Below are 14,067 nucleotides of genomic sequence, written 5' to 3'. Positions count from 1 at the left end.
CATTGGATCATTTCCTTACTTAGCCCTATTTGTCCATACTTGCTTAGGAATTTGATTGTTTGTTTTCACCAATTTCATATAGATAGATAGATAGATAGATAGATAGATAGATAGATAGATAGATAGATAGATGATATATGGTATTTACATACTTACATGCATATAGATAGTTGCATTTAATAAGTTGATTATCCCCTTTTTGATCATTCTCCTTATAAGTTTAGCATGAGGACATGCTATTATTTTAGTGTGGAGGAGTTGATGAGTCCATATTTGATGGTATATTTTGACTCAATTTGGATGGATTCTAGCATATGAACTCACACTTAAGCACCAAAATAGCATACTCTTGTGTTTTGTCCCTAATTTGATCCTAAATGTGAAAACATGCAATTTTGTGCTTTAATAGAGCAATTTAATCCCACCTTTGTGCCATTCGATGCCGTCATCTATTTTGTAAGTGATTTCAGGTTATTTAAGCAAGGTTGGCTAGGCAAAAGTGGAAGAAAGCATGTACAAGGGAGAAAATATGAAGAAAACAAGGAAAAGCACACACAGCGAAGTGTGCGTGTGCACAACCCTGTGTGCGCGCGCACAAGCAAGAATTTTCATGTGTGAGTACGCACGCACCTGTGCGTACGCACAGGTCAATTTTCAGCCGCGTGTGTGAACGCACAGGTCCCTGCACGTGATTTCATTAATGAAACATGTGCTGCACAAAATTGGAGGCCTCTTAGCCCATTTTGGAAGGCTGGATTACTGTTTGGAAGTGCTATATGAAGGAGAATTGAAGACTTATCAAGGGGGGAGCATGGGAGCAATTTTTAGATAGTTTTGATAGTAATTAGGAGTAGGAGTAGTGTAGAATAGATAGCTCTCCTAGGATTTATCAATTTCCATTGTAGCATTTTATAGCAAGCTTTGATCTTTGATTATACTTCTTCAATTGTAAGTACTCTCAATTTCCTCTTTAATTCAAGCACTTTTACTTTCATTTGCTTTTGGTTTAAGTTACTTTGTTCATATTGCAATTTTGTGTTTCTTGAAGTTTTGATTAATGGATTTTACATTTCATGCTTCCTTTATGTTTGATTGCTTGTTTATGTTTGGTTTTGTTGATAGTTGGTTATAATTTTACATTTTACTTTGCAAATTTCCATGCTTTATTTTTATGCACACAAGGTGTTTGTGAAAATGCCAACTCTAGATTTTGAGTAGATTTTCCTACCTTGGCTTGTGGTTTGAGTTCCTAGGATACTATAGTCATAATATCCGATATTTAGTGGTAATTCTTGGGTAGTTAGTTGATTCTTGTTTCCATTGACGCTAGCTTTTTATCAACTAGTTTGGTAAATTAGCTAGGACTTATGGATTAAGGTCAATTATGCTTGCTTAACTTACTCCTCGATGGTTGGGGTTGACTAGGCGAGATTGACTCATCATAATTACCATAGTTGTGGTTATGGTGATGATAGGATCCTTGGACTCTCATTCCCAAGTCGAGGCTCTTTTATTGCATTTATAGCATTTTCACTAGTCTTGATCTTGTTTTCCCTTTTTTTTTTTTTTGGTTTCCCACGGTATCCCCCAGCCCGACAGGCCAAAGACTAATCCGTCGCGGTACTGAGCTCCATTTAAGGGTTTGCCGCTGGCCAATGAGTTGCTGCATGCACAAGGCGGGATTCGAACCCCCGACACTTGCTTAAGCGGACTAGTGAGCTAACCACTAGACCAACCCAACTTGGTTGATCTTGTTTTCCCTTTACTTGCATTAATTCACAATTTTGCTCATTGCTTAGTTCTTTTAATCTTTCATTTCTCGCTTACAAACCCCCTTTTTTCCTCACAACCGAAAGAAATAACATTTCATTTGCATTCCTAGGGAGAATGACCCGAGGTTGAAAGACTCTCGGTTATTTGTTTTGTTTTGAATTTATTATTTGATTTGATGTTCAATTGTTGGGTTTGGACTATACTTGCAATGGAAAAATTCTATTTTTAGTGTGAAATTCCAAACCCGTGCAATTGGCCATCTACCAACTGGTTATCTAAGAACCATGTCCTGCTCGACTGTTCTACAAACATTGTGCTTCATGCCGAAAGGTACAGAAGGGCCAGTTGTGGTGAATAGTTACTACCTGAATTCTATGATGGTGAATTGCTCTAGGACCAAATGTCAGGGTATTCTGTTGTTGACCGTGGGTGTTTCGGATGATGATCAAAGATTGGAGCAATTTCCGGTTGTGTGTGAGTTTCCGGAGGTGTTTCCCGACTTGAGAGGTTGAGTTTGCTATCGAGTTGGTGCCTGGGGCTGGACCAATCTCGAGTGCTCCTTATAGGATGTCACCACTGGAAATGGCCGAATTAAAGTCTCAGTTAGAGGATCTGTTGGGTAAGAACTTTATCCGACCAAGTGTTCCTCCGTGGGGTGCGCCAGTGTTACTAGTAAAGAAGAAGGATGGGAGTATGCGACTCTGTGTGGACTACAGGCAGCTGAACAAGGTCACAATAAAGAATAAGTACCCACTACCAAGGATTGATGATCTCATGGATTAGTTACAGGGAGCTGGGGTTTTCTCCAAGATCGATTTGTGATCCAGTTATCACTAGATAAGGGTGAGGGGTGAGGACATCCCTAAGACCACTTTTAGGACTCGTTATGGTCATTACGAGTACACTGTAATGTCTTTTGGGTTGACAAACGCTCCTGCAGTATTTATGGATTACATGAACAGATTTTTCCGTCTATTTCTGGATAAATTCGTTATTGTCTTCATTGATGACATATTGATTTATTCCAAGACTGAGGAAGAGCATGCGGAACACTTGAGGACCATGTTGCAGGTACTGAAGGAGAAGAAACTCTATGCGAAACTGTTTAAATGTGAATTCTGGAAGAGTGAGGTAAAGTTTTTGGGTCACGTGGTGAGTAAACAAGGGATAGCTGTAGATCCTTCTAAGGCGGAAGCAGTGATGGAATGGAAGCAACCAACCTCAGTAACTGAGATAAGGAGTTTTCTGGGCTTAGTTGGCTACTACCGGAGATTTATCAAGGGATTTTCGCAAATAGCTTTGCCATTAACAAAGTTAACCCGCAAGGATGCGCCGTTTGTTTAGACTCCTGAGTGTGAGGAGAGTTTTCAGGCGTTGAAGCGAAAGTTGACCACTACACCTGTGTTAGTGTTACCCGAGCCAAATGAACCATTTGAGGTATACTGTGATGCCTCACTGAAGGGTCTAGGGTGCATGCTGATGCAGCATCGTAATGTGGTGGCGTATGCCTCATGACAGTTATGACCTCATGAAGATAACTACCCTACGCATGATTTGGAACTTGCTGCGGTTGTGTTTGCCTTAAAGGTGTGGAGGCATTACCTCTATGGGATTAAGTTCCAAGTTTTCTTTGATCACAAGAGCTTGAAATATCTCTTTGATCAGAAAGAGCTCAATATGTGGCAGAGGAGTTGGGATGGAGTTGCTGAAGGACTACGACTTTGAGTTGAATTACCATCTGGGGAAGGCAAATGTAGTGGCGGATGCGTTAAGTCGGAAGTCGTTGTATGCTGCTTGGATGATGCTCTAGGAAGAGAAGTGGTGCACGAAATTGTGATCTCAACAGCGCCAAAAACTTGATACGTACGTTCATAATCTCAATTCTTCTTCACAACTCTGCACAACTAACCAGCAAGTGCACTGGGTCGTCCAAGTAATAAACCTTATGTGAGTAAGGGTCGATCCCATGGAGATTGTCAGCTTGAAGCAAGCTATGGTCATCTTGTAAATCTCAGTCAGGCAGATTCAAATGGTTATGAGATTTTGATAATTAAAATATAAATAAAATATAAGATAAGATAGAAATACTTATGTAATTCATTGGTGAGAATTTCAGATAAGCGTATGGAGATGCTTTGCTCCTTCTGAATCTCTGCTTTCCTACTGCCTTCATTCAATCATTCATACTCCTTTCCATGGCAAGCTGTATGTTGGGGGATCACCGTTGTCAATGGCTACCGTCCATCTTCTCAGTGAAAATGGTCCAAATGCGCTGTCACCGCACGGCTAATCATCTGTCGATTCTCACTCATGTTGGAATAGGATCCATTGATCCTTTTGCGTCTGTCACTACGCCCAACACTCACGAGTTTGAAAATTGTCACAATCATCCCATTCCAGATCCTACTCGGAATACCACAGACAAGGTTTAGACTTTCTGGATCTCAAGAATGACCGCCAATAATTCTAGCCTATACCACGAAAACTCCGATCTTTCGGAATGGAGGCTAAGAGATATGCATTCAAGCTTGTTTTCATGTAGAACAGAAGTGGTTCTCAGGCACGCGTTCATAGGTGAGAATGGTGATGAGTGTCACATAATCATCACATTCATCATGTTCTTGGGTGCGAATGAATATCTTAGAATAAGAATAAGCTTGAATTAAATAGAAAAACAATAGTACTTTGCATTAATTCATGAGGAACAGCAGAGCTCAACACCTTAATCTATGGGGTGTAGAAACTCCACCATTGAAAATACATAAGTGATGAAGGTCCAGGCATGGCCGTGAGGCCAGCCCCCAAATGTGTACAATGGTCTCAGCTTCGAAATATGAAAACTGGATGAAAAATAAATCTTTAAAAGTAGTTTTTATACTAAACTAGTAACAAGGGTTTATAGAAAATGAGTAAATGATGCAGAAATCCACTTCCGGGCCCACTTGGTGTGTGCTTGGGCTGAGCATTGAAGTTTTCACGTGTAGAGACTTTTCTTGGAGTTAAACGCCAGCTTTGGTGCCAGTTTGGGCATTTAACTCCAGCTTGTAACTCAGTTCTGGCGTTTAACGCCAGAATAGGGCAGGAAGTTGGCATTTAAACGCCAGTTTGCATCATCAAAACTCGGAAAAAGTGTGAACTATAATATATTTCTGGAAAGCCCAGGATGTCTACTTTCCAACGCAATTGAGAACGTGCAAATTGGGTTTTTGTAGCTCCAGAAAATCCATTTCGAGTGCAGGGAGGTCAGAATCCAACAGCATCTGCAGTCCTTTTTCAGCCTCTGAATCAGATTTTGGCTAAGGTCCCTCAATTTCATCCAGAAAATATCTGAAATCATAGAAAAACACACAAACTCATAGTAAAGTCCAGAAATGTAAATTTTGCTTGAAAACTAATAAAAATATACTAAAAAGTAGCTGGATCCTACTAAAAACTACCTAAAAATAATGCCAAAAAGCGTATAAATTATCCGCTCATCACAACACCAAACTTAAATTGTTGCTTGTCCCCAAGCAATTGAAAATCAAATAGGATAAAAAGAAGAGAATATACTATAAATTCTAAAATATCAATGAAACTTAGCTCCAATTAGATGAGCGGGACTAGTAGCTTTTTGCCTCTGAACAGTTTTGGCATCTCACTTTATCCTTTGAAGTTCAAAAGGATTGGCATCTATAGGAACTCAGAATTTAGATAGTGTTATTGATTCTCCTAGTTCAATATGTTGATTCTTGAACACAGCTACTTTATGAGTCTTGGCCGTGGCCCTAAGCACTTTGTTTTCCAGTATTACCACCGGATACATAAATGCCACAGATACATAACTGGGTGAACCTTTTCAGATTGTGACTCAGCTTTGCTAGAGTCCCCAATTAGAGGTGTCCGGGGTTCTTAAGCACACTCTTTTTGCGTTGGATCACGACTTTAACCGCTCAGTCTTAAGCTTTTGGCTTGACACCTTCACGCCACAAGCACATGGTTAGGGACAGCTTGGTTTAGCCGCTTAGGCCAGGATTTTATTCCTTTGGGCCCTCCTATCCATTAATGCTCAAAGCCTTGGATCCTTTTTACCTTTGCCTTTTGGTTTAAAGGGCTATTGGCTTTTTCTGCTTGCTTTTTCTTTTTCTTTTTCTTTCTCTTTTTTTTTTGCCATTTTTCTTTTCTTTTCTTTTTTTTTTTGCAAGCTTTGTTCTTCACTGCTTTTTCTTGTTTCAAGAATCAATTTTATGATTTTTCAGATTATCAATAATATTTCTTCTTTTCATCATTCTTCAAGAGCTAACAAATTTAACATTCATAAACTTCACTATAAAAAATATGCAATGTTCAATCATTCATTCAGAAAATAAAAAGTATTGTCACCACATCAAAATAATTAAGCTAATTTCAAGGATGAATTCGAAATTATGTACTTCTTGTTCTTTTGTGATTAAAAACATTTTTTATTTAAGAAAGGTGATGGATTTATAGGACATTCATAACTTTAAGACATAGACACTTAGACACTAGTGATCATGTAATAAGACATAAACATAAATAAAACATATAGCATAATTTTTGAAAAACAGAAAGATAAGAGCAAGGAGGTTAAGGAACGGGTCCACCTTAGTGATGGCGGCTAGTTCTTCCTCTTGAAGATCCAATGGAATGCTTAAGCTCCTTTATGTCTCTTCCTTGCCTTTGTTGCTCCTCCTTCATGACTCTTTGATCTTCTCTAATTTCATGGACGAGGATGGAATGCTCTTGGTGCTCCACCCTTAGTTGTCCCATGTTGGAACTTAATTCTCCTAGGGAGGTGTTAATTTTCTCCCAATAGTTTTGTGGAGGAAAGTACATCCCTTGAGGCATCTCAGGGATTTCATGATGAGGAATTTCCTCATGCTTTTGTTAAGGTCCATGAGTGGGCTCTCTTGTTTGCTCCATCCTCTTTTTAGTGATGAGCTTGTCCTCTTCAATGAGGATGTCTCCCTCTATGACAATCCCAACCGAATTGCAGAGGTGACAAATGAGGTGAGGAAAGACTAACCTTGCTAGAGTGGAGGACTTGTCAGCCACCTTGTAGAGTTCTTGAGGTATAATCTCATGAACTTCCACTTCCTCCCCAATCATGATACTATGGATCATGATGGCCCGATCCACAGTTACTTCGGATCGGTTGCTAGTAGAAATGATAGAGCGTTGGATGAACTCCAACCATCCTCTAGCTACAGGCTTAAGGTCCGGTTTTCTCAATTGAACCGGTTTGCCTCTTGAGTCACTTTTCCATTGAGCTCCTTCCACACATATGTCCATGAGGACTTGGTCCAACCTTTGATCAAAGTTGACCCTTCTAGTGTAGGGGCGTGCGTTTTCTTACATCATTGGCAAGTTGAACGCCAACCTTACATTTTCTGGACTGAAATCTAAGTATTTTCCCCGAACCATTGTAAGCCAATTCTTTGGATTCGGGTTCATACTTTGATCATGGTTCCTAGTGATCCATGCGTTTGCATATAACTCTTGAACCATTAAGATTCTGACTTGTTGAATAGGATTGGAGAGAACTTCTCATCTTCTTCTTCTAATCTCATGTCGGATCTTCGGATACTCACTCCTTTTGAGCTTGAAAGGGACCTCAGGGATCACCTTCTTCTTGGCCACAACTTCATAGAAGTGGTCTTGATGGACCTTTGAGATGAATCTCTCCATCTCCCATGACTCGGAGGTGGAAGCTTTTGCCTTCCCTTTCCTTTTTCTAGAGGTTTCTTCGGCCTTAGGTGCCATAAATGGTTATGGAAAAAAAAAAAAGCAATGCTTTTACCACACCAAACTTAAAAGATTTGCTCGTCCTCGAGTAAAGAAGAAAGAATGAAGGAGAAGAAGAAGAAAATGGAGGAGATGGAGGGAGAGGGTGAATTCGGCCAAGGGGGTATAAGGTGTTTGTGATGTGTGAAATTGAAGGAGGGATGAGGGGTATATATAGGAGTGGGGGGAGGGTTAGGTTCGTGTATTTGGGGTTGGGTTTGGGAGGGAAAAAGGGTTTTGAATTTGAAGGTAGATGGGGTTTTGGGGGAGAGTGAATGAGGTGATTGGTGAAGGGTATTTGGGGAAGATATATGGAGGTGATTGGTGAAGGGTATTTGGAGAAGAGTGTTATGAAAAGGTGTGAAGAAGAGAGAGAGTGAGTGAGTTGAGGTTGGTGGGGATCCTGTAGGGTCCACAAATCCTGAGGGGTCAAGGACTTATCATCCCTGCTTCATTTAGGCGTGCAAAACGCCCTTAAAGTGCAATTCTGGCGTTAAACGCTAGATTGATGCTTGTTTTTGGCGTTTAACGCCAATCTGGTGCTTGTTTCTGGCGTTAAACACCAATCTGGTACCTATTTCTGGTGTTAAATGCCAGTCTGGTGCCTGTTTCTGGTGTTAAACGCCCAGAATGGTGCCAGACTGGGCGTTTAACGCCCATTCTGCTACTCTTACTGGCGTTTCAACACCAGTAAGCTCTTCCTCCAAGGTGAGCTATTTTTAATGCTATTTTTCATTCTGTTTTTTATTTTTCAGTTGTTTTTTTGACTTCACATGATCATCAACCTAAAGAAAACATAAAATAACAATGGAAAATAAATAGATATAATTAAATAACAATGGGTTGCTGAACAGTGCATATGTCTTTTGAATTTGTTGTTTATGAATGTTAAAATTGTTGACTCTTGAAGAATAATGAAAAAGGAGAAATGTTATTTGATGATTTGAAAAATCATAAAAATGATTCTTGAAGCAAGAAAAAGCAGTGAAGAACAAAGCTTGCAGAAAAAAATGCGAAGAAAAAGAAAACAAATTGGCGAAAAAACTAATAAAGAAAAAGAAAAAGCAAGCAGAAAAAGCCAATAGCCCTTAAAACCAAAAGTCAAGGGTAATAAAAAGGATCTAATGCTTTGAGCATCAATGGATAGGAGGGCCCAAAGGAATAAAATCCTGGCCTAAGCGGCTAAACCAAGTTATCCCTAACCATGTGCTTGTGGCGTGAAGGTGTCAAGTAAAAAGCTTGAGACTGAGCGGTTAAAGTCGAGGTCCAAAGCAAAAACAAAGTGTGCTTAAGAACCCTGGACACCTCTAATTGGGGACTTTAGCAAAGCTGAGTCACAATCTGAAAAGGTTCACCCAACTATGTGTCTGTGGCATTTATGTATCCGGTGGTAATAATGAAAAACAAAGTGCTTAGGGCCATGGCCAAGACTCATAAAGTAGATGTGTTCAAGAATCAACATACTGAACTAGGAGAATCAATAACACTATCTGAATTCTGAGTTTCCATAGATGCCAATCATTCTGAACTTCAAAGGATAAAGTGAGATGCCAAAACTGTTCAGAGGCAAAAAGCTACTAGTCCTGCTCATCTAATTGGAGCTAAGTTTCATTGATATTTGAAATTTATAGTATATTCTCTTCTTTTTATCCTATTTGATTTTTAGTTGCTTGGGGACAAGCAACAATTTAAGTTTGGTGTTGTGATGAGCGGATAATTTATACGCTTTTTGGCATTATTTTTACATAGTTTTTAGTATGATTTGATTAGTTTTTAATATTTTTTTATTAGTTTTTAAATAAAAATCACATTTCTGGACTTTACTATGAGTTTTTGTGTTTTTCTTTGATTTCAGGTAATTTCTGACTGAAATTGAGGGACTTGAGCAAAAATCTGATTCAGAGGCTGAAGAAGGACTGCAGATGCTGTTGGATTATGACCTCCCTGCACTCGAAGTGGATTTTATGGAGCTACAGAAACCCAATTGGCACTCTCTCAATTGCGTTGGAAATTATATATCCAGGGCTTTCCAGTAATATATAATAGTCCATACTTTTCCTAAGTTTAGATGACGCAAACTGGCATTTAACGCTAGCTTTCTGCCCTATTCTGGCGTTAAACGCCAGAAACAAGTTGCAAAGCAGAGTTAAACGCTAGAAACAAGTTACAAACTGGCGTTCAACTCCAAGGAAGACCTCTACATGTGAAAGCTTCAATGCTCAGCTCAAGCACACACCAAGTAGGCCCGGAAGTGGATTTCTGCATGATTTACTTAATTCTGTAACCCTAGTAACTAGTTTAGTATGAATAGAACTTTTTACTATTGTACTAAGGGGCTGGTCTTTTTTCCTATTTTTGAATTCACATGCCATTTGGGGAGGCTGGCCATTTGGCCATGCCTAGACCTTGTTCTTATGTATTTTCAACGGTGGAGTTTCTACACCCCATAGATTAAGGTGTGGAGCTCTGCTGTTCCTCATGAATTAATGCAAAGTACTATTGTTTTTCTATTCAACTCAAGCCTATTTCTTCTCTAAGATATTCATTCGCACACAAGAACATGATGAATGTGACGATTACGTCACGCTCATCATCATTCTCACTTATGAACGCGTGCCTGACAAACACTTCCGTTCTACATGAAAGCAAGCTTGAATGCATATCTCTTAGCCTCCTGATCTACGATCAGAGCCTTCGTGGTATAGGCTAGAATTATTGGCGGCCATTCTTGAGATTCGGAAAGTCTAAACCTTGTCTGTGGTATTTCGAGTAGGATCTGGGAAGGGATCGCTGTGACGAGCTTCAAACTCGCGAGTGCTGGGCGTAGTGACAGACGCAAAAGGATTACTGAATCCTATTCTAGCATGATCGAGAACCGACAGATGATTAGCCGTGCGGTGACAGCGCATTTGGACCATTTTCACTGAGAGGACGGGAAGTAGCCATTGACAACGGTGATGCCCAACATACAGCTTGCCATGGAAGGGAGTATGAATGATTGGATGAAAGTAGTAGGAAAGCAGAGGTTCAGAAGGAATAAAAGCATCTCCATACGCTTATCTGAAATTCTCACCAATGAATTACATAAGTATTTCTATCCTATTTTATATTTTAATTATATTTTAATTATCAAATCTCCATAACCAATTGAATCCGCCTGACTGAGATTTACAAGGTGACCATAGCTTGCTTCAAGCCGACAATCTCCGTGGGATCGACCCTTACTCATGTAAGGTTTATTACTTGGACGACCCAGTACACTTGCTGGTTAGTTGTGCGAAGTTGTGAAAAAGAACTAAGATTATGAATGTGCATATCAAGTTTTTGGCGCCGTTACCAAGGAATGAACAATCACGATTTTGTGCACCAAGTTTTTGGCGCCGTTGCCGGGGATCGTTCGAGTTTGGACAACTGACGGTTCATCTTGTTGCTCAGATTAGGTAATTTTATTTTTATTTTAAGTTTTTGTTTTTATTCTTTTATTTTCAAAAAATTTTCAAAAAAAATAATAATAATAAAAATTAAATTAGTCTATGTTCTTCAGAATTTTTAAGAATGAATTCTAGAGTTTCATGATGATCTGTTGAAGTCTGGCTGGCTGTAAAGCCATGTCTAATCCTTTGGACTGAGGTTTCAACTATCATTAGAGAAGAGCTTCTTTGTCTTTCTTAGCAAATTAGCTGTTGTATGTAATGTTCTGCTGAAGCTTGGCTGGCCATTGGGCATGTCTAGTGTTTTGGACCGGAGCTTTCAATGAAAGCTTGGCTGGCTAGTAAGCCATGTCTAATCCCTGGACTGGATCTTTAGACTAACATTGCATGATTCCTGGAATTCTCATTAAAAATTTTGAAATCCTTATTTTTTTTTTTCAAATAATTTTCGAAAAATCCAAAAATTTTTTTTAATAAAATCATAAAAAAACCAAAAATAATTTTGTGTTTCTTGTTTGAGTATAGTGTCAATTCTTAAGTTTGGTGTCAATTGCATGCTTTTATAATTTTCTTTAATTTTTGAAAATTCATCATATGTTCTTCATGATCTTCAAGTTGTTCTTGATGATCTCCTTTGTTTGATCTTTGCATTTTTATGTTTTGTGTCTTTTCTTGTTTTCCATATGTATTTTCAATTTGTTAGTGTCTCAACATTAAAAATTTTTAAGTTTGGTGTCTTGCATGTTTTTCTTTTCTTAAAAATTTTCAAAAATAACTTCTTAGTGTTCATCTTGACATTCAAAGTGTTCTTGATGTTCATTTTGACATTCAAAGTGTTCTTGCATGCATTGTGTGTTTTGATTCATAATTTTCATGTTTTGAGTCTTTTTATTGTTTTTCTCTTTCTTCATTAAAAATTCAAAAATAAAAAAAATATCTTTTCCTTTTTCTCTCATAAATTTTCATAAATTTGGTTTGACTTAGTCAAAAAGTTTTTAAAATTTAATTGTTTATTATGAGTCAAGTCAAATTTTCAATATAAAAATTATATCTTTTTCAAAAATCAAATCCTTTTCATTTTTCATTCATATTTTCGAAAATTTCAAATTGATTTTTAAAAATCTTTTTCTTATTTTATTTTATAATTTCAAAATCTTTGCTAACAATTAATGTGATTGATTCAAAAAAATTTTAAAGTTTGTTACTTGCCTATTAAGAAAGGTTCAATCTTTAAATTTTAAAATCATATCTTTTAAGTTTCTTGTTAGTCAAGTAATCAACTTTAATTTCAAAAATCAAATCTTTTTAATTTCCTTTTCAAATCTTTTTCAAATTAAATTTTCAATCATATCTTTCAATCATATCTTTTTCAAAACCACTTAACTAATTTTTCCTCTCTAATTTTCAAAAACCCCTCTCCTCTTTTTCAAAATTCCTTTTTAATTAACTAATTGTTTTAAATTTTAATTTAATTTTATTTTCCTTCTTAATTTTCGAATTATAACTAATATTTAAAATAAAAACAAAAATAATTATATTTTATTTTATTTAATTTTCAAATTTTTCTCCCTCTCATCTCCTTCTATTTATTTATTTATCTACTAACACCCCTCTTTCACTCAAAAATTCGAACCCACTCTTCTCATCTGTGTTCGAATTCTTATCTTTTTCTTCTTCTATTCTTCTCTTCTTATACTCATATAAGGAATCTCTATACTGTGACATAGAGGATTCCATATTTTCTTTTCTGTTCTCTTCTTTTTCATATGAGCAGGAACAAGGATAAGAACATTCTTGTTGAAGCTGATCCTGAACCTGAAAGGACTCTGAAGAGGAAGCTAAGGGAAGCTAAAGTACAACTCTCTGGAGAAAATCTGACAGAAATTTTCGAAAAAGAAGGAGACATGGCCGAACCCAACAACAATGCAAGGAAGATGCTTGGTGACTTGACTGCACCAAATTCCAACTTACATGGAAGAAGCATCTCAATCTCTGCCATTGGAGCAAACAATTTTGAGCTAAAACCTCAATTAGTTTCTCTGATGCAACAGAATTGCAAGTTTCATGGACATCCATCAGAAGATCATTTTCAGTTCTTAACTGAATTCTTGCAAACCTGTGATACTGTTAAGACCAATGGGGTTGATTCCGAGGTCTACAGGCTTATGCTTTTCCCGTTTGCTGTAAGAGACAGAGCTAGAATATGGTTGGACTCTCAACCTAAAGATAGCCTAAACTCTTGGGATAAGCTGGTCACGGCTTTCTTAGCCAAGTTCTTTCCTCCTCAAAAGCTTAGCAAACTTAGAGTGGATGCTCAAACCTTCAAACAGAAAGAAGGTGAATCCCTCTATGAAGCTTGGGAGAGATACAAGCAACTGACCAAAAAGTGTCCTTCTGACATGCTTTCAGAATGGACCATCCTGGATATATTCTATGATGGTCTGTCTGAATTATCTAAGATGTCATTGGACTATTCTGCAGGTGGATCCATTCACCTAAAGAAAATGCCTGTAGAAGCTCAGGAACTCATTGACATGGTTGCAAATAACCAATTTATGTACACTTCTGAAAGGAATCCTGTGAGTAATGGGAAGCCTCAGAGGAAGGGAGTTCTTGAAATTGATACTCTGAATGCCAAATTGGCTCATAATAAAATATTAACTCAGCAAGTCAATATGATTTCTCAGAGTCTGAATGGATTGCAAGCTGCATCCAACAGTACTAAAGAGGCATCTTCTGAAGAAGAAGCTTATGATCCTGAGAACCCTGCAATAGCAGAGGTGAATTACATGGGAGAATCCTATGGAAACACCTATAATCGTTCATGGAGAAACCATCCTAATCTCTCATGGAAGGATCAACAGAAGCCTCAACAAGGCTTCAATAATAATGGTAGAAGAAATAGGTTTAGCAATAGCAAGCCTTTTCCATCATCTTCTCAGCAACAGACAGAGAATTTTGAACAGAGCCATTCTGGCCTGGCAACCATAGTCTCTGATTTATCTAAGACCACACTAAGTTTCATGAATGAAACAAGGTCCTCCATTAGAAATTTGGAGGCACAGGTGGGTCAGATGAG

General features: G+C 37.9%; 1 non-coding gene across 1 annotated transcript; it reads right to left on the bottom strand.

The window, feature by feature from the left end:
* Positions 1–13,285: 13,285 nt before the first annotated feature.
* LOC112761868 (small nucleolar RNA R71) lies at positions 13,286–13,393 on the bottom strand. Its single transcript, XR_003182240.1, has one exon. It is a non-coding gene; the product is annotated as a small nucleolar RNA R71 (small nucleolar RNA).
* Between the last annotated feature and the right edge of the window lie 674 nt (positions 13,394–14,067).

Source organism: Arachis hypogaea, chromosome 16 (genome assembly GCF_003086295.3).
Source record: "Arachis hypogaea cultivar Tifrunner chromosome 16, arahy.Tifrunner.gnm2.J5K5, whole genome shotgun sequence".
NCBI classification, from domain to species: Eukaryota; Viridiplantae; Streptophyta; class Magnoliopsida; order Fabales; family Fabaceae; genus Arachis; species Arachis hypogaea.
The sequence above is the reverse complement of the archived record's forward strand: the minus strand, read 5'-3'. Positions and strand labels throughout refer to the sequence as shown.